Source organism: Schistocerca serialis, chromosome 2 (genome assembly GCF_023864345.2).
Source record: "Schistocerca serialis cubense isolate TAMUIC-IGC-003099 chromosome 2, iqSchSeri2.2, whole genome shotgun sequence".
Taxonomy (NCBI): Eukaryota; Metazoa; Arthropoda; class Insecta; order Orthoptera; family Acrididae; genus Schistocerca; species Schistocerca serialis.
The window spans coordinates 851590145-851615150 of NC_064639.1; the positions used below are offsets into that span (position 1 = coordinate 851590145).

The following is a 25006-nucleotide window of genomic DNA, read 5'->3' on the forward strand; positions in this document are numbered from 1 at the left end:
GATTATAGGAGTTAAGGGTATCCTTTATCCTGCTGTTATGGTTATTGCAAGATGTTGCCTCTATATTCAAGTCACCAAGTATTGTTACCTCATTTGGGTCACAGTGTCCCACTATTCTACTAAAAATTTCTGTGAAATGCCCTACCTCTGATTTTGGTGGATGATAAATCCCAATAATTTTCTGTTTCACCGTGCCCTTTCCGCAACCTTTGATATGGAGTTGAACGCGTGTCACTTCAGTCAAGCCTTCATTATTATACGAATCTAGATGGTTTAATCTATTTACTTTGAGCTGCTGTCTAACAAATACTGCTACACCTCCACTTTTATGATGCAGTCTACAGTAGCTATTTCCTAGGAAATAGCCATCTAGTTTAAAGTAAATAATTTCCTCAGATTTCAGTCCATGCTCGGTTAACACAACTACACGAGGTGAATGATCATTTACAAAAGTCTGCAAAACATTGAGCTTATTTCTAAAATATTGTATATTTAAGTTCATGGCCCTTAATGGTACTTTTAGTTTGTCATTTTCAATTTCCTCCTGTTCTGGATTGTTTATATCAGGCCAAATCCGGTTGGAGTTGGCCTTTTCCATTAGTTTCCTTGCATATTGGGATTTAGGGCGATAGCCCGTCTGTTTTCACGAATTATTACGTCAACAGCTTTGTTTATGTCTGATGCAATTCTCTTTTTACCAGATAGATTTAAATGTTGACCATGCATTTTGCAACTAGTGTTTTGATTGCTGTTGATGTCAAGAAGTCTTAAGTTTTTAAACTAGGAGCAGAAATGTTGTAATTTTTGATTTGTTCATCGAATTTCACGATTTACACAAGATCAGTCCGCCAGATCAAATCTCAGAAGTAAATTCGCTACTATCACATTTGTAGTCGATAGCAACTGCAAGATAATGATCAGATTTCTTATAAATGCACTGGCCTCGTTGCAGTACACATCCTTTGATCCCTCTATGAGAACAACAGTCACTCTTAGAGGAACTGGCACATGCTTTTTGAATATTGCTGGCTACATTTCTGAATTTTGCTCCAAGCCTAACAACAGCTGACACACTCACGTTCTCCTTAGCAGAGTTTGATACAAAATTTGAAACATTGCATTCATGGCTGTCTCTGAATGTTTTTAATTTGAATCCATGATGTATTTGATTTCGCATGGCTGAAGAATTGTTCTTTGGAGATTTCGTTTTTGTTTTCGTGATTTTTAACACTGCAGAGCTGTCTTCAACATTGTCAGACACAAGCTTTTTTTTGTTCAGATTTTGAATATTTATGGAACGTTGGTGCTCGTCTGCTATTCTTACACTATTTTTACCTGAATTGTCGTGTTCTATTTTTTCACCTGCAGCACATTTCTTGGGTTCACATGATTTAACTGTTGCAGTACATTTATTTGCATTCACTTTTAAGTTATTGCTGCTCCCCAGGATTTTTGTGCTCTAAAGCAGCACACTTTATTTGTAGTGCTTCAATATCACTTTGCAACATTTCAATTATTGAATACTTGTCACAGATGGCTTGTTAATGTCCACCATTTCTCTTATCTTGATTTGTGTATCTCGCCGCCAGCCAGGGCTTTATGCCATCTCTACATATAATACACTAACAGTGCTCAATACTTTTGTTCATATGAATGCTACTCAGTGAGGACCACCTTTTGCCTCATTTATGATACGTTGTTTGGAGGAATGAGTATACAGGTCATTGTCTAGTTTAATAAAAACTGACTAGTTTCATTTTAATTACAAATAATAGCTGTAGTCCACAAATATCAATCCACAAAAATAATAATGGACTTAAACAAGTTCAAATCAACTGTGAAGGATTACTTGGCTGAGCACTGCTTCTGTACAGTAAGGGAATACCTATAAAAACAAAACTGCCTTATCAATTAAGACTGTTTTTATAAAATGTGTAGAGTAAAAAAATCTTGTATAATTTTATCTTTTGTTAAAATGATCTCTGAAAAAAAAGAAAAAAAATCAAGGAATGTGTATTGTAAGTAATGAATGTTCCAATATCTTTTGTACACTGTACAGTCCTAGATTTACAAGACCAGTAAATAAATAAATAAATAAGCATTCTGGAACATAGGTGTTTCTGTATTTACAGCAACTCCTATGTTAAATATGAAGAACAAATATTTGTAAGTTGTCTGTGAAGAGATTAACAGATAGTAACGGTCACATGAAGTCGTGCAGATATTTTACATTTTTAGTTAAGCAAAGAGCTGTGCAATTCCTTCTCAAATAACCTATATATATTAGCAGTAATAGAAATTTGTTTTTATAAGGGTCAAGAGACAGATTAAGGAAAGGCAAACCTACATTTCTAGCATTTGTAGACTTGGAGAAAGCTTTTGACAATGTTGACTGGAAATTCTGAAGGTGGCAGGGTAAAATACAGGGAGCGAAAGGCTGTTTAAAATTTGTACAGAAACCAGATGGCAGTTATAAGAGTCGAGGGGCATGAAAGGGAAGCAGTGGTTGGGAAGGGAGTGGGACAGGGTTGTACCCTATCTCCAATGTTATTCAATCTTCATATTGATCGAGCAGTAACGGAAACAAAAGAAAAATTTGGAGTAGGCATTAAAATCCATGGAGAAGAAATAAAAACTTTGAGGTTCCCCGATGACATTATAATTCTGTCAGAGACAGCAAAAGACTTGGAAGAGCAGTTGAATGGAATGGACAGTTTCTTGAACTGTGGATATAACATGATCATCAACAAAAGCAAAATGAGGACAATTGAATATAGTCGAATTAAGTCGGTTGATGCTGAGGGCATTAGATTAGGAAATGAGACCCTTATAGTAGTAAAGGAGTTTTGCTATTTGGGGAGCAAAATAACTGATTGATGGTCGAAGTAGAGAGGATATAAAATGTAGACTGGCAATGGCAAGGAAAGCGTATCTGAAGAAGAGAAATTTGTTAACATCGAATGTAGATTTAAGTGTCAGAAAGTCATTTCTGAAAGTATTTGTATGGAGTGTAGCCATGTATGGAAGTGAAACATGGACGATAAATAGTTTGGACAAGAAGAGACTAGAAGCTATCGAGGTGTGGTGCTACAGAAGAATGCTGAAGATTAGATGGGTAGATCACATATCTAATGAGGAGGCATTGAATGGAATTGGAGAGAAGAGAAATTTGTGGCACAACTTGACTAGAAGAAGGGATTGGTTGGTAGGACATGTTCTGAGGCATCAAGGGATCACCAATTTAGTATTGGGGGGCAGCGTGGAGGGTAAAAATCGTAGAGGGAGATCAAGAGATGAATACACTAAGTAGATTCAGAAGGATGTGGGTTGCAATAGTTACTGGGAGATGAAGAAGCTTGCACAGGATAGAGTAGCATGGAGAGCTGCATCAAACCAGTCTCAGGACTGAAGATGACGACAACAACAACAAGGGTCAAGAGAAGGAATTTATTAAATATTGAATAATTATTTTATGTTTCACAGACCAATGTAATGCTGACGATGTGGTTTTTTTTCTGTTCTTGTCCTTACTGGTGTGAGGGAACTAACAATGGTCAAGGCAAAAAAGATGAGTCTGTCAGTCAAAAACTGGAAGGAATGCAGAATACCCATTTACAGCTCCATAACTTCTTGATTGGAACTGAGACAAGTTTCCACCCACAAATGCAATTAAAAATTGATGTAAGTGAAAGTAAGAGGGTTTCTAATGTGGTGAGTAGGATTGATTTTGTCCAAAAATTCACAAATTAAGCCTCTTCAGCTAGATTGATATTTTGGGGAGGTGCTTTGTCTCGAATAACGAAAATTTTGTTTTTCTTTTACAATCAAGCAGTTTGGTGCAGAGTAGTTATGTGAGGTTTACCAGTTGTTTTTGTACCCTTATTAGGGTTATTGATAGAATGTTAACAATACGAGAATAACCCATTTTGCACCCTGGAAAACACTGGCTGTAACTGTCATGCCCATTTGCCCACTGCTTTGAATGCTGTTTCATTTCTGACATGGAATGATGATCCAATTTGTCATCCATGGTAATAAACTGGTGCACAAAATCACTTTTATCGTTTTTGTACACTTGTACAAAAACTGCGATTTTGAAAACAGCTACACATGGATCATCTTTAATAGTGATACAGTCATTTTTGCCGACACTTGGCTTGCTACTGGATAACAGGTATTTTACAAATGGTGGTACCTTCCAATGGAACTGAAGATGGGGCTCCCTTTATGTTAGTCGTGAACTCAATTTTTTGTACACTGAGCCTCGTACTGGTCTTAGCTGCTATGGTGTAGAGGCTCTGTTGTTGGTGAGTAAGTTGAAAGGTAAAGTTCTGCATTCTGGCGTAGATGGGCCAATTAGGTCTGACCGACTGCGTGCCATCCTCTGCCAATGGTGTCATTGGATGCAGTATGGAGGAGCATGTAGTCAGTGCATTGCTCTCCCAATTGTTACCAGGTTTATTGACCTGGAAACCGCAACTAATTGGTCAAGTAACTCCTCAGTCAGCCACACGAGGCTGAGTGCATCCCGTACCAGTCCTCCCACAAAGGAAAAATCACTGGCAGTACCAGGATAAAGGCAGTCAGCCACGCTGACCACTCAGCTGCGGAGGTGGAAAGTTGGTGTGTAACCTTTTCTATATTGTTGGTTAACAAGACAAGGTCATCTGCAATGGCTAATGCAGGGTACATTTATGTTATCTTTATTCTATCCAGTCTTCATTCCAGTTTCCAGCAGTAGTGTGCAAGTCTATTCCATGATAATCTTCTCCAGTATAAGTTGAAGAGCATTCTTGAGAGGCCATCTGACTACCATTTGAGTGGTGACACTCTGTGTGTTCACTTCTAAGTTTGATGTTGGAGGTCGTGTTCCTCAAAGTGGCCTGGACTAGTCTGACAGTCTTCTTGTCCAGGTCCAGTCTCGCAGGATGGGTATCGGGGCTTGTCCATCTATCGAATCACATGCCTTTTATAAGTCCAGTAGGATGACCCGCAGATGTCTGCTATGACTGCATTATGTAAGGATGGGCTTGAGGTTTTGTATTTGCTCTGTGCAAGATGTACTGGCTTGAAAGCCAGTCTGATATTTACCTCATTGGGAGACAAGTTGGTTGGTGACAGTAGTTAGCAGGGCTCTAGAGACAACCTTGTAAGTGACAGATACCAGACATATGCCTCTGTAGTTCTCGAGGTCAGTCTTACTACCCTTCCTGTGCAGGAGATGTATCACAGCTGAGGTCCATCCTTCTGCTAAGGTCTCTGTTACCCATATATTACATATATTATGTGGATGCTTCGTACTCATTGCTCAGTTGCGTGTTTCTGCACCTCCACTACTACACTATCTTCGCCTTAGGCCTTGTTTTTCTTTAGACTCCCGATAATCTCCTGCATTTCTTCCCTGGTTGGTGGTATGGACATGGGATTCCTAGAAGGTGGCTCATGGAAGATAAGTTTCCTCTGCGTTGAGGAGCCTTTGGAGGGGTATTGGTGCAGTCTTCATTGCTTAACTGAAGCTTCCCATCAGGTCTGCAAAGCTGAAGAGTGGGTGCTGTGCATCTTGAGTCCCCTATAGAGGTCTCTTGAGTTGTTCTTCTTCTGTTGTATCAAGGGCCCATTGTTGTTTCTCTTGGTATTGTGGATAGTGTTGCATTTATTTTTCTTTGTGTCAAAAGTCGTATTAGTTGTGCTCATCATTATGCTTGTTCCACTCAATCTGTGGACTGCGCATTTTCTCTATAGCATGGCCATATTCTGTGGTCCACCAAGAATACTTGCGGTTTTTGAATGAGGCTGGGATGATTTCTTGCGCGGTGTCCAGAAGAGCTTTTTGTAGGTAGGGCCATTCTTGTTTTTGTATTTTTTTCGTGAGTGGTTGGAAGATGATTCCCTATTGTACAGTCGAGAATGTTGAATGTCGGTGTCTTTAGAACTCTCTTTAATGTCAGGTGATCTCCTCAAGGGTTGTAGGTTGGTCTTTACAAGGGGACAGTAATTGCCAAAGTCTAGGTTAGTGTCTCTAAGTATCTTGACATTCTATGTCTCCCTGTGGCACTTGTTGTCTATAGCCACATGGTCTATCTGGAATTCACCTAACAAGGGATTCGGGCTCTTCCAGGTCTTGGACTTCCTAGGTAGTTGTTTGAAGGTGGTTAACTTCAGGACCATGCTATATTTGTCACAAAGGTCTATAAAGTGCTATCAATTCCTGTTGGTCCTTTTTCATGCTGGACAGTAGCCAACTGTTCTGTGATATTTTCTCTCTTTGCCAACTTGTGTGCTGAAGCCACAGATGAGTACTGTGTTGTGGGATCTTGTCCAGAACTTCTTCCAGTAAAGTTCAACCATGTCTATATTTTTCCTATTAATGTCATTTGTAGGTCATGAAAGTTTATGATAGTGTATGTTCTGTTGTGGAACTTTAGGATAGTAAGGAGGTCCTACCACTAGGTGACATAAAACCCATTTGTGATTGATCACCCATTAGTGCACAGCAGAGGCAGTGGTTAGATGGGGGACTGCCTTTATCACTCTGATGACTGGTTTCCCTTTGTAGATCTCGCATTCTTGGGTTTCCATCACACCTTTGTCTGAAAATTGAGTCTCTTTTAGCAGTCTCTTGTAGTGCTGCTATCCAAGTTATGTTTCAGTTTTCTTACTTTTAGCAAGGAGTTGATGTTGATATTTCTTTTATTTTTTATACTGCTGTGTATATGGTGGGAAACATGGAAGTACAGGCTCCCCAGAATCCAATGACCTTCTTGCCCTGACACAGATGGTTGTGGATTGGTTACCACATGGGGTATTCTATGTGTTAATATTTCTCTTATTGTTGACTCCAACTAGTATTTACATAGGGCCATGCTAGTGGGTGGCAGATTGTTTAGTCTGAAGGTTGTTAGCCCTGAGGTTGAAGGTAAGAAGTGCGAAGTGCTAATAAACGGATCCTAAATATATGCACGAGATTAAAGAATATTACATTTCTGGACATACGCTGCGTAGGAAGAAGATTCCACACATTCCATGGCTTACATCTCAACAGACTAGTGAAGGACATTGTTATAACATGGATCCAAGAAGTAGTAAACAGCAAATGTGCAGTGTTGTGCTATGGAGGGCCATCCCTTTCAAGGAAAAAAATAATGAATACTTGGAGGAGTCAACCATGCAATGGCAGATCAGTGAAACAATACTTCGACAGGGAAAGAGCGACGTTTTTTTACGATAATAAAACTTTCCACCAGTGCAACACCAGATGCAAGTGTGTTTGTGTGTGTGTGTGTTTTTCATATGTGCCTCAAATATAATTCAGTCTACACAAGAATAATTTATGACTTTTGCGTTACAATGTACAGGTTTAGGAAACAAAATAGATGCTTTTGATTCATTTATCACAGGACTATCTCCATATGTAGTAATAATTACAGAGCACCAGAAACAGTGGACAACATTCAATTTGTAAAATTATGTGTTACATGCAATAAATTGAAATTGAACTATCAGCTGCGTCTAACATGGGGGAAAGACACTGTTTGCAGCCACTTGATCCGAGACAGACACAGCTGAAAATAATGCTTCCACCATCTTCGTCATTGGAATTTTAGCCCTCATCTGCCATTGAAACTGTTGACCATCTTCACCTGTAACCCAGGTGGGAGCCCTCACTAGGTGCTGTTAACTGGGCCAGCTGAAACAGGCTTTTTAATGAGGTTGCTACTCCTCCCTCTTTCTGTACTATTGTTAATAACATACGTTGTGAAACAGTAAACAAACACACACCTTAAAGTGTTTGTAGAAGCTGTTTTCTCCTATTTTTTCAAAATTCTTATAGGAAAATGAGAACTGTTGGCAGTGACAAAGCACATTAATGAATGTCTACATATTGTGAAGCAATTGTCAAAAAACCAAGGTTTTTTGGAGAGATTTGTGCAGGATGTTCTAGAACTTATATCAGATATGATTCTTATGACATGCTTTTATATTCTGTAAGTTCCCTGTAAACTGAGTTTCCGCAAATAAGGCTCCATTACTCCCTTTACCCATTAGTAAATGGAAATTTCTAGGATAAAATAATTTCCTAATTTTTAGAACACTTAAAAGCAATAAATATGCGTACTGGAACTCTGGCTAAACTAAGCTGCTTTGTTAATTCTAAGGTGTGGATTTTCCATTTACTTTTATGATGTATTTGTAGTGTCAAGCACTTGTCGCCTTCTATTTATTATGTTTCACTGTTTGAATACTTCTAGACAGAACTGTATGTGCTGAATCTTGTCAAATTTTAATGGCAGTTCATTTACCCTGAACCATCTGTAGATGGTTTCAAAAATTTTATTATCTGCCTTTCAGTAAGTGGAGTGGTAATAGTGTTTATTTCTATGCGTGCTTCATCTGCAAAATTTCTGGTGTACCTTGTCTGACAGGTGTTCATTACACACGTCAAATAACTGATGATGAGAAAACTGACAATAGAGACCTCTATATACTGTGTTGCTGTTGTACAGCATGTGAGACTGAGCTCTGCTAAATTACATCTACATCTACATCTACATCCATACTCCGCAAGCCACCTGACGGTGTGTGGCGGAGGGTACCTGGAGTACCTCTATCGGTTCTCCCTTCTATTCCAGTCTCGTATTGTTCGTGGAAAGAAGGATTGTCGGTATGCCTCTGTGTGGGCTCTAATCTCTCTGATTTTATCCTCGTGGTCTCTTCGGGAGATATACGTAGGAGGGAGCAATATACTGCTTGACTCTTCGGTGAAAGTATGTTCTCGAAACTTTGACAAAAGCCCGTACCGAGCTACTGAGCGTCTCTCCTGCAGAGTCTTCCACTGGAGTTTATCTATCATCTCCGTAATGCTTTCGCGATTACTAAATGATCCTGTAACGAAGCGCGCTGCTCTCCGTTGGATCTTCTCTATATCTTCTATCAACCCTATCTGGTACGGATCCCACACTGCTGAGCAGTATTCAAGCAGTGGGCGAACAAGCGTACTGTAACCTACTTCCTTTGTTTTTGGATTGCATTTCCTTAGGATTCTTCCAATGAATGTCAGTCTGGCATCTGCTTTACTGACGATCAACATTATATGATCATTCCATTTTAAATCACTCCTAATGCGTAATCCCAGATAATTTATGGTATTAACTGCTTCCAGTTGCTGACCTGCTATTTTGTAGCTAAATGATAAAGGATCTATCTTTCTGTGTATTCACAGCACATTACACTTGTCTACATTGAGATTCAATTGCCATTCCCTGCACCATGCGTCAATTCGCTGCAGATCCTCCTGCATTTCAGTACAATTTTCCATTGTTACAACCTCTCGTTACACCACAGCATCATCTGCAAAAAGCCTCAGAGAACTTCCGATATCATCCACAAGGTCATTTATGTATATTGTGAATAGCAACGGTCCTATGACACTCCCCTGCGGCACACCTGAAATCACTCTTACTTCGGAAGACTTCTCTCCATTGAGAATGACATGCTGCGTCCTGTTATCTAGGAACTCCTCAATCCAATCACACAATTGGTCTGATAGTCCATATGCTCTTACTTTGTTCATTAACGACTGTGGGGAACTGTATCGAACGCCTTGCGCAAGTCAAGAAACACGGCATCTACCTGTGAACCCGTGTCTATGGCCCTCTGAGTCTCGTGGACGAATAGCGCGAGCTGGGTTTCACATGACCGTCTTTTTCGAAACCCATGCTGATTCCTACAGAGTAGATTTCTAGTCTCCAGAAAAGTCATTATACTCGAACACAATACGTGTTCCAAAATTCTACAACTGATCGACGTTAGAGATATAGGTCTATAGTTCTGCACATCTGCTCGACGTCCCTTCTTGAAAACGGTGATGACCTGTGCCCTTTTCCAATCCTTTGGAACGCTACGCTCTTCTAGAGACCTACGGTACACCGCTGCAAGAAGGGGGGCAAGTTCCTTCGCGTACTCTGTGTAAAATTGAACTGGTATCCCATCAGGTCCAGAGGGCTTTCCTCTTTTGAGCGATTTTAATTGTTTCTCTATGCCTCTGTCGTCTATTTCGATATCTACCATTTTGTCATCTGTGCGACAATCTAGAGAAGGAACTACAGTGCAATCTTCCTCTGTGAAACAACTTTGGAAAAAGACATTTAGTATTTCGGCCTTTAGTCTGTCATCCTCTGTTTCAGTACCATTTTGGTCACAGAGTGTCTGGACATTTCTGTTTGATCCACCTACCGCTTTGACATAAGACCAAAATTTCTTAGGATTTTCTGCCAAGTCAGTACATAGAACTTTACTTTCGAATTCATTGAACGCCTCTCGCATAGCCCTCCTCACACTACATTTCGCTTCGCGTAATTTTTGTTTGTCTGCAAGGCTTTGGCTATGTTTATGTTTGCTGTGAAGTTCCCTTTGCTTCTGCAGCAGTTTTCTAACTCGGTTGTTGTACCACGGTGGCTCTTTTCCATCTCTTACGAGATTATATTTTATCAATATTATCATCATGTTATTTTTATTTTCCAGATTTGTCCAACATATTATGCAGCTACAACTCCATTTTCGAAGACTGCATAGCATAACGCACATTACATCTTCTTCAGTGTTTCACCTGCATTTTACCATAAACCATTAGCCTTCTGCATTGGTGAAAAACTTCACCGAAAGCTATGTAGTCAGTGACAGTACTCTCAAATAATATGTGGTCAGTGACACTACTGTCATAAATATTGTGTGATCAATGGCAATAATGTCATAAACATACTAAATTGTTCAAAATGTAAGTGCAGATATGCAAGTTTTTCACCAATTCAGAAATTGAATGTTATATGATCAAATGCAGGTGAAAAACTGAAGTAGTTGTAACACCTACTATGTCTATAGAGTCCTTGAAAATGGAGTTGTAGCTCCAAAACTCATTGGACAGTAGTTAGAGAATAAAAATATTGTAAGAAAGAAAGAATATTATTAATAGAATCTGTCCCTAATTTAAAAGTTAGTCATGGACAGCCTATGTCTTTGTGTTTATTAATAACTTATTAAAATTGTTGTTGTTCCAGATTTTCTTTTGGCTTGAAGCAAATAGCCTAAGTGAGAGAAACAATTTTTTGATAAAATATCCAACACATTGTATTGAAACTATCTGTCTTATGGCTAGTAGAGAGAGGTTTGGTATAATTGTTGTGCAAATGCATCATTTTAGCTGTTCTGTATTAGTGAAGAGGATAACTCTCATTTGAGTAAGTGCTGATGATCCAAAAGAACCTTTTAATGAAAATATTGCTTGTAGTTCATTACTTTGTAACCAAATTCAAAAACCGTAATTCATAAAAGTTGATGCAGTGTTGGTTAAAAGATGTGTTACTGTTTTGTCAGATAGTAACAACTGGTCTTGACAGAGTCTTAAAAGGTTGTGTGTGTGAGAGAGAGAGAGAGAGAGAGAGAGAGAGAGAGAGAGAGAGAGAAGAAAGTGGTCCTGTAGATGATTTTGTTTGTCCTAAGCTGTTTGTTTAAAGAGAGAGTTATATAGCCTTTTTTCATCACTGATCTGCCTTCTGCTTGGTTTTGGAATATGTACCATTTGAAATACCTCCATCATGCCAAAATGTAGTGTAGTCATAATGTCTGAACAAAAAAAAAAAAACAAAAAACAAAATTGTATTTTCTTAATTAATGAAAATTTTGTTGCTCTATGTAAAGTAGTTTTCTTATCATGTAACTTTCATTATGTGTTTGTGATTATTGCTTCTGTTTGATGTCACAGTCTGTGTTGTTAGAGCTACAGTGCCATATAATTTACAGCAGAAAATAATGAACAGAAATTAGCAAACAGAATCACTAATCTATGACAGATTGATGTGTGGCATATACATATTACAGCATAGAGACAGCTGATTGATGTGTGATGGGCAGAGCCTTACCTAGCTTTAGAGCTGCCATTTTTGCTGGTATAACACATAACCACACAGACAAATGCACCCATCCACTGTTCTGATAGCGATGCAAGAGGGAGACTGTAATAATCACGTTGGAATTAAAATGAGATAAATGTTCAGTCCTATGTTAAACATATGTAAATGTTGCCATTATCACTATTTGGTCATTAGTGAAATGCTTTTTCGTTCATTCGGTAGTCTGATACAGTTACTAAGAAACACAAGCTTAAAAACTCAACAGTTTTCCACAATTTTTTGTGTGCTGTAAATGCCAGAATGATTTAATCAGTTCTCTTAAATTTATTATACAAGGGACACAAAATGTGTTAAATTTCAAAACTGCTTAATTTTGCAATTGTTAATACACACAGCTATATTGTGGATAAAATAAAATGTGGATTTTACAGAATGTTTTCTAGATAATGAAAGGCAAAGTATGTAGTAATAAGAACAGATCCCAGTTACTTTTTTATTTTTTATTTTTTAGTGCAAAATTGTCAAAATTTCATATAAAAAAAAGCAAAACAAAGGAGACCTTATTTATGTACGTGTCTAGCAGCACTCCCAAGTACTGGAAAATTGATAAATGTGTCCCTGATCCTGTGCTGTGCAGATGAGTCTAATCAAAAGAAAAGAAACTGAAAGAGATGGGTAGCCTGCTTGTGTAAATATCATCACAATTGACAATCCCCATAACAGAGAGAGATTCTCCTAAAATAATATTAAAGACTTTGTACTTTTGATACTTCATGAGAATGTGTAAACGTAGTGCAATATAAGAAGGAAGGTGAAAATCATACCCTCTTCTTTTCTTCTTGCCCAGAACGATACCAGTAACACAAATTTTAATGAGCGTTTGATTGCGTATATATTTTCCTGCATGTATATATGAGGGAATAAAGGACACTTACTATTTGCCTTATTGAACCAGTTTTTTTGTGGTATATGGAGCTGTGTTCTTGTGCAAAATTTTACTGGTAGAGCAAGTGGGTTATCATTTAAATGAATAAAAGTGTAAGGTTATGGTTTTCTTCTGTAATTGCTAACCCACTTCAAGTCACTTTACAAAGGTTTTATGAGTGCTTTGTAGCTCCAGTACTTTATAGACACAGACTATGCGACTACTGTAAAGAGTCTGTTCCTTTTTGTGGTATTCATGAAGTACCTTATAAACATGTTCACAATTATTGTATACTAAGTCATTTGGAATATTTTCTCTGTGGCAGTTGTGTTTTATCCTCTACGAATAGAATATATTTCAACAAAAAAACTTACCTAGCCAATCCTGTTTTCTGTGACTGGTCTTATTTCATATTAAGATTACAGATTACAGTTACTTAAAAGAACAGAAATATTCTCTAACAATTTATTCCAGATTATTTTTAACAGCATAGATATTATATTTATAATTGATTACTTAATCTCTGGATGCAAAAATCAACTGTGTATCAATCTTTGGAAAACATTATTTCTTCCATCATGTTCCCGAGGTGCATGTAAGTTGTTATATAGTGATTTGCTGTCACTTAAAAAAGTATCAGTTCAGTAGAAGTGTCGCTTGCTATTCCATTTTTTCTGGGTGTCTTGTTTGGTTTTTATTGGTCCCAAATTTAGTACAGTCTGTTGTTATGGACTGTGTTTGATATGCTTAAGTGAGTTTTTGCACATTGTTAAATTAAAAAAAAAAATATTTTTGTTTTAATTTCATATTCCAATATCTTTTTTAGAAGGTATTCATCTCTTACTGTTGCACACTCAGAAATTTCAGTAGTGGGGATTAAGATTTTCAGTAGTTGATTCAGTGAGAAAATTTAGGTTCTTTGGTATACAGTTTCATGTATGTTTTTTGAATACTTAAATTTTAAGTCAACTGTTTTGAGGACTGAATGTATGTGTAAGATTAACACTTTATCTGCAATAGTATATATATATATATATGTGTGTGTGTGTGTGTGTGTGTGTGTGTGTGTGTATACACACTTGATTATTTGTAATTTTTTTTTCTGCTGCCAGTCCACTAAATTAGCAGCAGTTTTGCCACCCAGCAAATTAGTTTGTTAACAGTTTACTTTCTTGGTAGAAATAAATTTTAGACACTGGGTCTGTAAAAACTGAAACATAAAGTAATGTTGTATCTTGTCTTCATTTTATAACAGGCTTGTTTTATAGAATCCAATATTAAATGTTACTGGGACTACCACAATTTTATTGAAAATGATGTATTTAAGAGCTTTTGGCAGTATATCATGACTGGCAGTGAATAGTATATGGCTACTGGAGTTGTATGAAGGAAAAACAGATCCTTCCTCATCTCAAAGGTGAAATGCTAAGGAGTGGGTGGAATAGGTGAAACAATGTTGATATTTTATTCAACTTTCAGAGTGACTAAATTTACACACTATTTGTGATTTATGAAGTTTTCCATTTATGACAAATAGAAGACATCTTTTCTGGTGTTTAGCTGGAGTGAACATATCTCCTTTTTTTTCCAAAAAAATATTTCAACTAAACACCTTATTTTGTTAGTGGGATACTGCATGTTGAAGTCTTAGTTGTGCTCACATGTGCACATGTTGATGCAACATGTGTGGATCTATTTGTGTATTCTTGTGGATCTGCATGTGTACACTAGAATACACTGTGCAGTGCCTGACAGTGAGTGCTTTATATCATCTTGTCCAATTACTGTCACATATGTAACATGGATAAATTACTCTGTGTATGCCTTAGAACTTGACATAATTTCTCTTATTCTCATGGTCCATATGTGAGATATGCACAGGAGACAATGTAATTGTAATGCAGTTTTCCATGAGAAACAGTTCTCTAAATTAGCCCAGCAGAGTTTTTTGAGCAAATTTTGCTTTCTCCCAAAGAGTCCCATTGAAGTCCCATGTTGATCTTTATTATACATGTGCTGTACTGACCTAAATCTGTAAGCACATTTGTTAAAATTCCTTCAATCTGCTATCAGGCTTAGATGGTAAGGACTCCATACTCTGGAGTAGTAGTAGAGAATAGGTTACACAAGTGTCTTGTATCTGGCCTTCTTTACAGATGCATCGTATTTTCTCAGAACCCTGTAATGAGTATATTTGCTTCCCCTACCACTGATTTTATATTTTTTTATTTTATGTTGCTTCATAGTGTTGCCACAATATGTTTAAACTATGTTAGAGGCTCCAGAAGTCTAAAACTATTGTAGGATACTTTCAGGTTCATTGTCTTGTTTATAGATATTATTTTGAATTCATCCCACATTTCCACAGAGATTCCATTCAGTGCACCATGTGAAAATACCATATAAGTTGCCCTGTGTTATCTTGTAATCATCCTACACTTTCCTGTAGATAACAGCATAATTGCCGAACTACTTGAAAATACTGCTGACATTGTCTGATAAAGCACTCATTCAATGAGAACATTCACAATCCTATTGTGCTTTCTTGCAGCACACATGATAATATCTTTATTTCAGCTGAACATTTGGTGTCCGCAACAATGTATTGTTTTATTGGTCTTTGAATATGCTCCATGCAGCCAGCCTCCCAAATAAATAAATGTGAAATACCACTAGTGTATATAAGTAAACAAGTTGATACAATTGCACATATTTTTACAATTTTCTTTGGTTTAAGAGTGTAAGTCATATAGCTGCCACCACTTTAGCAAGCAGACACTCATGCTTGTGATATGAAAACAGACAAAACGGATAACATGCAGGTGTTATAAAAGATTCTTTGATTTACTTCAGATACTTCATACATATACACACACTTGTGTTAGGAAAAACAAAGTTCCTTATTTAATATAAAGTCAGTGGTTGGTAATGAAATGAGCACATATATTGGTAACTGATATTTCTTACTCTCAACATAATGTAGCTACACTGATGTCAGATCCCACCAGTTTATACATCCAAAAATGTATGATTTATGTCTTCCACTTTCCTGCAGTCACAAAGCAGAGATAGTGTTGTTTTTGTGTGATTAGGTGCTGTGCAAAGTGGCAGTGGTTAAAGTCCAACCATGTTAGATGTGAATGTAGATGTTATGGTACCTGCAAAGTTTCCATCTACATGAAAGACTGTCATATGAAGGCCTACCATGGAGTAGTATTGGTGTGATCTAAGTGTAGTTTTTTCTTCTAGTTATCTGCACGACTTGCTGTTTTTTAACCATTCATTCCAAATCCTTTTTTCATATTTTGGTGAGAAAACCTCTGCGAGGAAATTGTCTATGATCTTAAGTATGTTAGTTCATTACATCCTTAGCAAGAGTGTCTGCAAATCATTTTCCAATATATTGTTGGGTATTTTAATCCAGCTTAAGGAGATACTGTGATCTTTCCTTTCCATTTGGTTTAAGTATGCTATTGGCTCATTGGTCATCTGGTGGTTTTCACACCGTCAGTGGAAGTATTTATGGCGAGTGAGTGCATACTTTGAGTTTGACAAGATGACAGCATTTCCCTGTAGCATAATATGCCAGTATTAAATGACTTAAAAAAAACCACAGTAAGCTCAGCCACTATTTTTGTAATGTCTTTTGGCTGTTTGTGCTTAAATGCTACTTGTGCAAAGAATCCCAGAAAGTACTTCCTATTCCCTTCTCATTCTTAGAACTGTCTGTATAGAATATCTTTACCTGTGGGTATGTGGCTTGGAATTCACACTAGAGAACAATGAAATAGTTAATGCAACTGGCAGCTCAAATCTTGTGTGAGGTTTAAAGACAGTACAAAAGTAGCTTTGTTCAAACATGAGCAGCTGCAGCAGTCATGCAGATATGATTAATTGAATGTCCAGTGCTTCCTCTATATATTTTCTTGTGAGTGCATAAAGATTAGTACACAATATTTAAATGTGTGAAAAATTAAAGAAAATTTGTAGATGTAGGCCAACAAGATGTCCTCTAAAAATGAGATCTGTTCGTTAACAATTTTATACTTTAAATGTGTGAAAAATTACAGAAAATTTGTAGATGTAGGCCAACAAGATGTCCTCTAAAAATGAGATCTGTTCGTTAACAATTTTATACTTTAATATTTGTGCCACAAGTGTAGTGGTTGTTTGTTTGTTTACCACAAACAACACAAACATTGCATTTGTAGTAGTTGACTTCATGATGTCAGTACACACCCTAAGCACCTTTTATTGCACCTTATTAAGTTTTTGTACTAAGATGTTTGTTGCCGATCCATCATCATAGCGTGAGTGTGACCATTCTAGGCTGTGATACACGTTCATGCAGGTGTTATAGTCTGCACTTCATGTTATGTTTGCCATTGCCTTTAACATGTTAACTGTTTCTCTCACACTGTGCTACTACTTGATTTGAGAGTGCTTTCCATTGTAGTTTGCATTCAATGTATAGGCAAAAATATTTTACCACTGCTCACAGCAGACTTGTTCTGCAGTGTATTTAGTCCATTTCCCTCCAGCTAGCATCCTGTGTCTGTCATTGCTGCATCCATTTTGAGCTGTCCTCCTTCCAGACTGTTGCTTGCTGTGTATATACTAACTAGTTAATTAGTTCATTATTTAGTTACTTGCTCTACAGATAAAATTCTCAATAAACATTGTGATTTGGAATGTATCAACAGAACATAGACACTTATATACAGCTAAATATAAAAATAACTAATAGGCACTTACACATTAGCTTTTGGCCACAGCCTTTGTCAGAAAACACACACACACACACACACACACACACACACACACACACACACACACACACACACACACACACACACACACATTCACTTTTAATTTAACTGTATATAGATCTCCAGTGGGTAATTTTGAACTATTTATGAGGAATCTGGATTCCTTACTGTGCTATCTGTTAGACAACAGCAAGCACTTATTAGTGTGTGGTGACTTCAGTGTAGATTTTCTAAAGGATTCTGATAGGAAAAATGATCTGGAAACTTTATTTGGACCCTACAATTTTGCCTTAGTAATTAACTTTCAAACACAGGTGGAACTGTAATTTATAATTTCTTTGATAAATACCATAATACCTTACAGTATGGATACTCCTCAGTGGGAATCAGAATAATTAATGACTCCAGGACGAAAGTTTCTAAGAGTAGTTTACAGGAGATGACATAGGATGCAATTTATAATGAACCAAATGCTAACCTAAAATTTAATCTATTCCTTGATTATTTCATATGATTATTTGAGAATAGCTTTCCACATAAGCTAGTCAGAAACCACAGCCATGTAAAAAACCATGACTAGAGGGATTAAAGTGTCCTGTGAAAGGAAAAGAGAATGTAGCTTTTGGCAAGAACACGTAGGCATCCTGGAGCAGTTGCACACTACGAAAAATATCCAGAATTACTAAAAAAAGGTTATTAAAAATCAAAGAACATGCACATAACCTTGGAAATCAGTACTTCCAACAACAAACTTAAGGCAATATGGAATGTTGTGAAATGAGAGACAAGATAACCAGCTGCAGAACAGCTCAACAGCACTATTGAATTGAATGGAAAGGCTATAAATGATGAGTCACATGTAGCAAATGCATTTAATAATCATTTCTTAAATATAGTAGAAAGCGTAAGGACAAACAGTTTAATAGCAAAGTCACAGCAGTGCAGTGCAAATTAACTTTCATAAAATTCAATCATATGAATGTGTCGCCAACTTCTCTTTCTGAAATTAAGAAAATCATACATTCTCTCAAAAATAAAACCTCATTTGGTTTTGATGGTGTTTCCAATAGAGAAGTAAAAATTTGTTCCCTTGTAATGAGGTCAGTCTAATCTGAAATATGTAATGCAACACTAACTCAAGGCAATTTTCCAGAGAGCCTGAAATAGGCTGTTGTTAAACTCCTTTATAAGAAAGATGATAAAGAGAAATGTCAATAATTACTGGACCTGTTTCACTGCTAACATCATTCTCCAAAATTTTTGAGAAGATGATGTATTTGAGAATAGTGTCTCACCTTAGCAACATTAGCATCCTTAATAAATCGCAGTTTGGGTTTTGTAAGGGTTGCTCTACTGAGAACGTCATTTACACATTCATTCATCAGATTTTATAAGCTTTAAATAATAAAATAGTGCCGCTTAGTATTTTCTTCAACTAAGGCATTTGACTGTGTGAATCACAGTATTCTCCTAGATAAATTAACATTTTGTGTATAAAAAACAAAGATGCTGTGACTTACCAAACGAGAAATTGCTGGTAGATAGAAACACTAAAACACACACACACACACACACACACACACACACACACACACACACACACAAATTTCAAGCTTTCGCAACGCAAGGTTGCTTCATCAGGAAAGAGGGAAGGAGAGGGAAAGACAAAAGGATGTGGGTTTTAAGGGAGAGGGTAAGGAGTAATTCCAGTCCCGGGAGTGGAAAGACTTACCTTAGGGGGAAAAAAGGACAGTTATACACTCGCACGCGCGCGCGCGCACGCCCCTCCCCCCCCCCCCCCCCCCCCACACACACACACACACACACACACCCATCCGCACATATACAAACACAGGCAGACATATGTGGCCTTTACATATGTCTGCCTGTGTTTGTATATGTGCGGATGGATATATGTGTGTGTGTGTGTGTGTGTGTGTGTGTGTGTGTGTGTGTGTGTGTGTGTGTGTGTGTGTATGCAAGCGCGCGCGAGTGTATACCTGTCCTTTTTTCTCCCTAAGGTAAGTCTTTGTGCTTCCGGGATTGGAATGACTCCTTACCCTCTCCCTTAAAACCCACGTCCTTTTGTCTTTCCCTCTCCTTCCCTCTTTCCTGATGAAGCAACGTTGTGTTGTGAAAGCTTGAAATTTGTGTGTGTGTTTTTTATTGTGTCTATCTACCAGCACTTTCTCGTTTGGTAAGTTACGGCATCTTTGTTTTTAATATATATTTTTCCCACGTTCAATGTTTCTTTCTATTATATTCTTAACATTTTATGTGATTGATGGTATAGCCAACCAGTGGATAATGACATATCTAACCAAAAGAATGCAGCAAGTCGTACTTAGTAATTCAAGCAATATGGTCCGGGGACATAATTGTGACTGGGGAGAAATAACATGTGGGGTTCCCCAAGGTTCAATCTTGGGTCCACTACTGTTCCTCTTATATATGAATGATCTTCCGTCTATTATACAAGCAAAATTAGTTCCTTTTACAGATGACCAATAGTACTGTAATCAATCTAAGCATACATACAGAAACAGAAGAAATGGTAAACAAAGTTCTTGAAAGTATCATTGACTGGTTTTCTGTGAATAGTCTTGCCCTTAATTTTAAAAAGACCCAACATATTCAGTTCTGCACTTCTAGAGTAACTACACCAATGATAAATAGGGTGGAAACTTCAAAATTCTTATGGGGCCCATATTGACGAGATTTTAAATTGGAGAGAAACACATTTTTGGATCTCTGAAAAAAAATTAGTTCAGCCACATTTGTGCTTAGAATCATTGCAAACCTTGGAGAGAGACAAATCAGTAAGTTGGCAATTTTGCACATTTTCATTCAGTAATGTCATATGGACTAATGTTCTGGGATAACTCAACTTCATGAAAGAAAGTCTTCATTGTGCAAAAATGTGCAGTGAGAATAGTGTGGTGCTCACCCATGATGATTTTGTATACATCTGTTTAAGGAGTTGGGCATTCTGACTACTGCTTCACAGTATATTTATTTATTTCCTCATGAGGCTTGTTGTAAATAATCCACTACAGTTCAAAAGGAACAGTGAGGTACATAATTACAATACCAGAAGGAAATATGACATTCATTACTCCACATGAAGATTGTCTTTAGCACAAAAAGGGATGCAGAATACTGCAACAAAAATTTTTGATCATTTGCCCAGCGATACAAAATGTCTGACAGGCAGCAAAGTAAAATTTGATAACAAACTGAGAAAGATTCTCCTTACAACTGGTTCTATTCTGTATAAAAATTTCTATTATTGTAATGTGTAAAAGGTGGTGCGTAGGAATTACTATCTCATCTCTGTAAATTTCTTCTCCTTTTTATAGGAAGAAAATAGAATGTTCATAATGTAACTGTATGTACAAATTAATTTGTGTTTAAGGACTCATTCCACATCATTACGATCTATCATGCAAAATGATCTGTGGAATATGTTCCTTTTCTGACATAGGCTGTGTGTAAGTGTCTTTTACTTGTGCAAGATGTACCTGTGTGAACTCAACATGTAATTCTAATTATTTTCTTTTTTTCTTTTGTGCAATGGTACTTTATGCCTAAGCGAAGAGCCATTCCAAAAAATTATTCGGAAGACATCACTGAATAAAAATATGTTAACTTTCAGACTTCAGTCTCCCCCCCTCCCCCCAAATTGGCAATCATTCTTAAGGAAAATTTTCTACCCTGTTTATTATTTTTTGTTGGTATACTAAGTTAATTGGCAGTGGGATGTTTTGGACAGTGCGTAAACTGTTTTGTTTTGTTTTACCAAGTTTAAAGCTAGTGCACAAATATATCATTTACTGCTTCCTTGGTTGATACTCGTTTCTTCGGTTTCATAACAATGCTTGTATCATCTGCAGAGAGGACTAATTCTGCCTCCTGATTCAATAAAAAGGTAGATCATTAACATAAAGCAAGAACAGTAATCAGCCAATGATCGAACTCTCTGGGACATCATTATAATTTCTCTCCACACAGATGATGTGTCTTCTCTCTTTGTGTTACTCAAACAGCGTATGGTAGCTTCCTGCATTCTGTTTCTTAAATAAGAACTAAACCGGGCATTTGCTGAACTATATATTCCACAAAAACTCAACTTCTCTAACAGAATATTATGAATGACACAACCAGATGCCCTTGATAAGTCACAGAAGATCCCAGTTGGTGACATTTTATCATATAAAGATTAATTTAATATGTGCATAGTAAATGTATAGATAGCTGGCTCAGTAGACTGGCCCTTTTGAAATCCAAACTGTGATTGGCTAAGTCATTAGTGCACAAATGAGTGACAACCCTGGAGTGCATTACATTCTCAAACATCTTAGAAAATGATGTAAAGAATGACACTGGTTTGTAGTTATTGATATTTGTGGAGTCACCCTTTATGTAGAGAAGCCTAACAGTGGCATAATTCAGTATTCCTGGGAAAACACCCTGGGCTAATGATGCATTACATAAGTGACTATGAGTTGCGATAGGCACAATAAAAAGATTCACACAATTAAAGCTTTCGGCCATTAAGGCCTTTGTCAGCAATAGACACACACACACACACACACACACACACACACACACACACACACACACACACACACATAAAAGCAACTTGCACACACATCTACAGTCTCAGAGAGCTGAGAGCACACTGCGAACAGCAGCCCCAGTGTTTGATGGGAGTGGCAACTGGGTGGGGGTAAGGAGGAGGCTGGGGCGGGGAGGGGGAGGGGTAGTATGGTGGGAATGGCGGACAGTCAAGTGTTGCAATTTAGATGGAGGGCAGGAGAGAAGGTGCAGAGGGGGGAGGGGGTAAGTAGCGGAAAGGAGAGAATTAAAAGAAATTAAAAGACTAGGTGTGGCGGTGAAATGACAGCTGTGTAGTGCGGGAATGGGGACAGGGAGGGGGCTGCATGGGTGAGGACAGTGACTAACGAAGGTTGAGGCCGGGAGGGTTACGTGAATGTAGGATGTATTGCAGGGAAAGTTCCCACCTGTGCAATTCAGAAAAGCTTGTGTTGGTGGGAAGGATCCATATGGCACATGCTGTGAAGCCATCATTAAGATGAGGGATACCATGTTTGGCAGTATGTTCAGCAACAGGGTGGTCCACTTGTTTCTTAACCACAGTTTGTCAGTGGCCATTCATGTGAACAGACAGCTTGTTGGTTGTCATGCCTACATAGAATGCAGCACAGAGGTTGCAGCTTAGCTTATAAATCACATGACTGGTTTCACAGGTAGCCCTACCTTTGATGGGATAGGTGATGTTAGTGACCGGACTGGAGTAGGTGGTGGTAGGAGGATGTATGGGACAGGTCTTGCATCTAGGTCTATTACAGGCGTGCGAGCCATGAGGTAAGGGATTGGGAGTAGGGGTTGTGTAAGGATAGGCGAGTATAGGTTCGGTGGACGGTGGAACATCACGGTAGGAGGGGTGGGAAGGATAGTGGGCAGGACATTTCTCATTTCAGGGCGTGACAAGAGGTAATCGAAACCCTGGCGGAGAATGTAATTCAGTTTCTCCAGTCCCGGATGGTACTGAGTTACGAGGGGAATGCTCCTCTGTGGCCGGACTGTGGGACATTGGGAGGTAGTGGGAGACTGGAAAGATAAGAAACAGGAGATTTGTTTTTGTACAAGGATAGGATGATAATTACAGTCAGTGAAGGCTTCAGTGAGACCCTTGGTATATTTTGAGAGGGACTGCTCGTCACTGCAGATGGGACGACCACAGATGGCTGGGCTGTACGAAAGGGACTTCTTGGTATGGAATGGGTGGCAGCTGTCAAAGTGAAGGTATTGCTGGTGGTTAGTAGGTTTGATATGGACGGAGATACTGAAGTAGCCACCTCTGAGGTGAAGGTCAACACTGGGAAGGTGGCTTGTTGGGTTGAGTAGGACTAGGTGAAGCAAATGGGGGAGAAGTTGTTGAGGTTCTGGAGGAATGTGAATAAGGTGTCCTCACCTTCAATCCAGATAGCAAAGATGTCATCAGTGAATCTGAACCAGGTGAAGGGGTTTAGGATTCTGGGTTTTTAAGAAGGATTCCTCTAGATGGCCCATGAATAGGTTAGCATAGGATGGTGCCATGCGGGTGCCCATAGCCATACCGCAGATTTGTTTGTAGGTAATGCCTTCAAAGTGCCTTCAAAGGAGAAGTAATTGTGGGTGAGGATATAGTTGGTCATGGAGACTAGGAAGGAGGTTGTTGGTTTGGAATCCATAGGGCGTCTGGAAAGGTAGTGTACGACAGCAGTAAGGCCATGGGCATTAGGAATTTTAGTATATAGGGAGGTGGCACCATGTGGTAAAGGGACAGGAACTGTGGAGAGTTGGTCGAGGAAATGGTTGGTATCTTTTATATAGGAGGATAGGTTCCGGGTAATATGTTGAAGATGCTGGTCTACGAGAGCAGAGATTCTCTCAGTGGGGGCACAGTAACCGGCCACAATGGGGTGTCCTGTGTGGTTTGGTTTATGGACTTTAGGAAGCATGTAGAAGGTGGGAGTACGGGGAGTGGTAGGGGTAAGTAGAGAAATGGAGTCTGGGGAGAGGTTCTGGGATGGGCCTAAGGATTTGAGTAGTGAGTGGAGATCCTGCTGGATTACTGGAATGGGATCACTGTGGCACCTACAAACCGTGCCACAGTGATCCCACTCCCCCTCCCCGCCCCAGCCTCCTCCTTACCCCCCACCCAGTCGCCACTCCAATCATACACTTGTGCTGCTGTTTGCAGTGTGGTCTCAGCTCTCTGAGACTGCAGATATGTGTGTGTGTGTGTGTGTGTGTGTGTGTGTGTGTGTGTGTGTGTGTGTACTGCTGACAAAGGCCTTAATGGCCAAAAGCTTTAATTGTGTGAATCTTTTTATTGTGCCTATTACGACTCAGCATCTCCACTATATGGTGAGTAGCAACTTTCCTTCTCTGGTATTGTTACATTTCACCCTGGATTTTCCATTGTTTGATAAGTGACTATGAACATTTCATATTATAGGGCTGCAACGTTTTAATCTTATTGGAGATATTTCTCACCCCATATGAACATTTACTTTTAAGAGTCCTGATGATTCTTATTTCAGATAGGGATGTGAGGTCAGTTTTTAATTCACTAAATGTCTTCCGTATTGCCTCTTCAGTGTTTGTTTTATCTTCTGAAGTATTTCCACTGATTTTTGCCCCTATTTTTAAAAAGTGATTGTTGAATGTATCTGCTGCACATGCAGTTTCTTTTCCAGTGACCCCATTCTGTCTAACAGCCATCTTCACAGTTCTGTTCATAATAAGAAAGTGTCAATTGTTCTGACTATTTTGTACAGGTCCCTTTTTCATTGTGCAGAGACTCTCATACCTGTAGCGATCCAAGGCTTCTTTAA

At 38.3% G+C, this 25006-nt stretch overlaps 1 protein-coding gene across 5 annotated transcripts in view; it reads left to right on the forward strand.

Annotated features, from left to right (window-relative positions):
• Nucleotides 1-25006, forward strand: part of LOC126458140 (microtubule-associated protein futsch) — a 272339-nt gene that overhangs the window by 8909 nt on the left and 238424 nt on the right. For 3 of the 5 annotated variants that reach the window (XM_050094989.1, XM_050094992.1, XM_050094993.1), the window contains exon 2: nt 11055-11234. The exons of the other annotated variants lie outside the window; for them this stretch is intronic. The gene's annotated coding sequence lies outside the window, so the exon portion shown is untranslated. The remainder of the gene's footprint in view (nt 1-11054; nt 11235-25006) is intronic. 5 annotated transcript variants of the gene reach the window in all.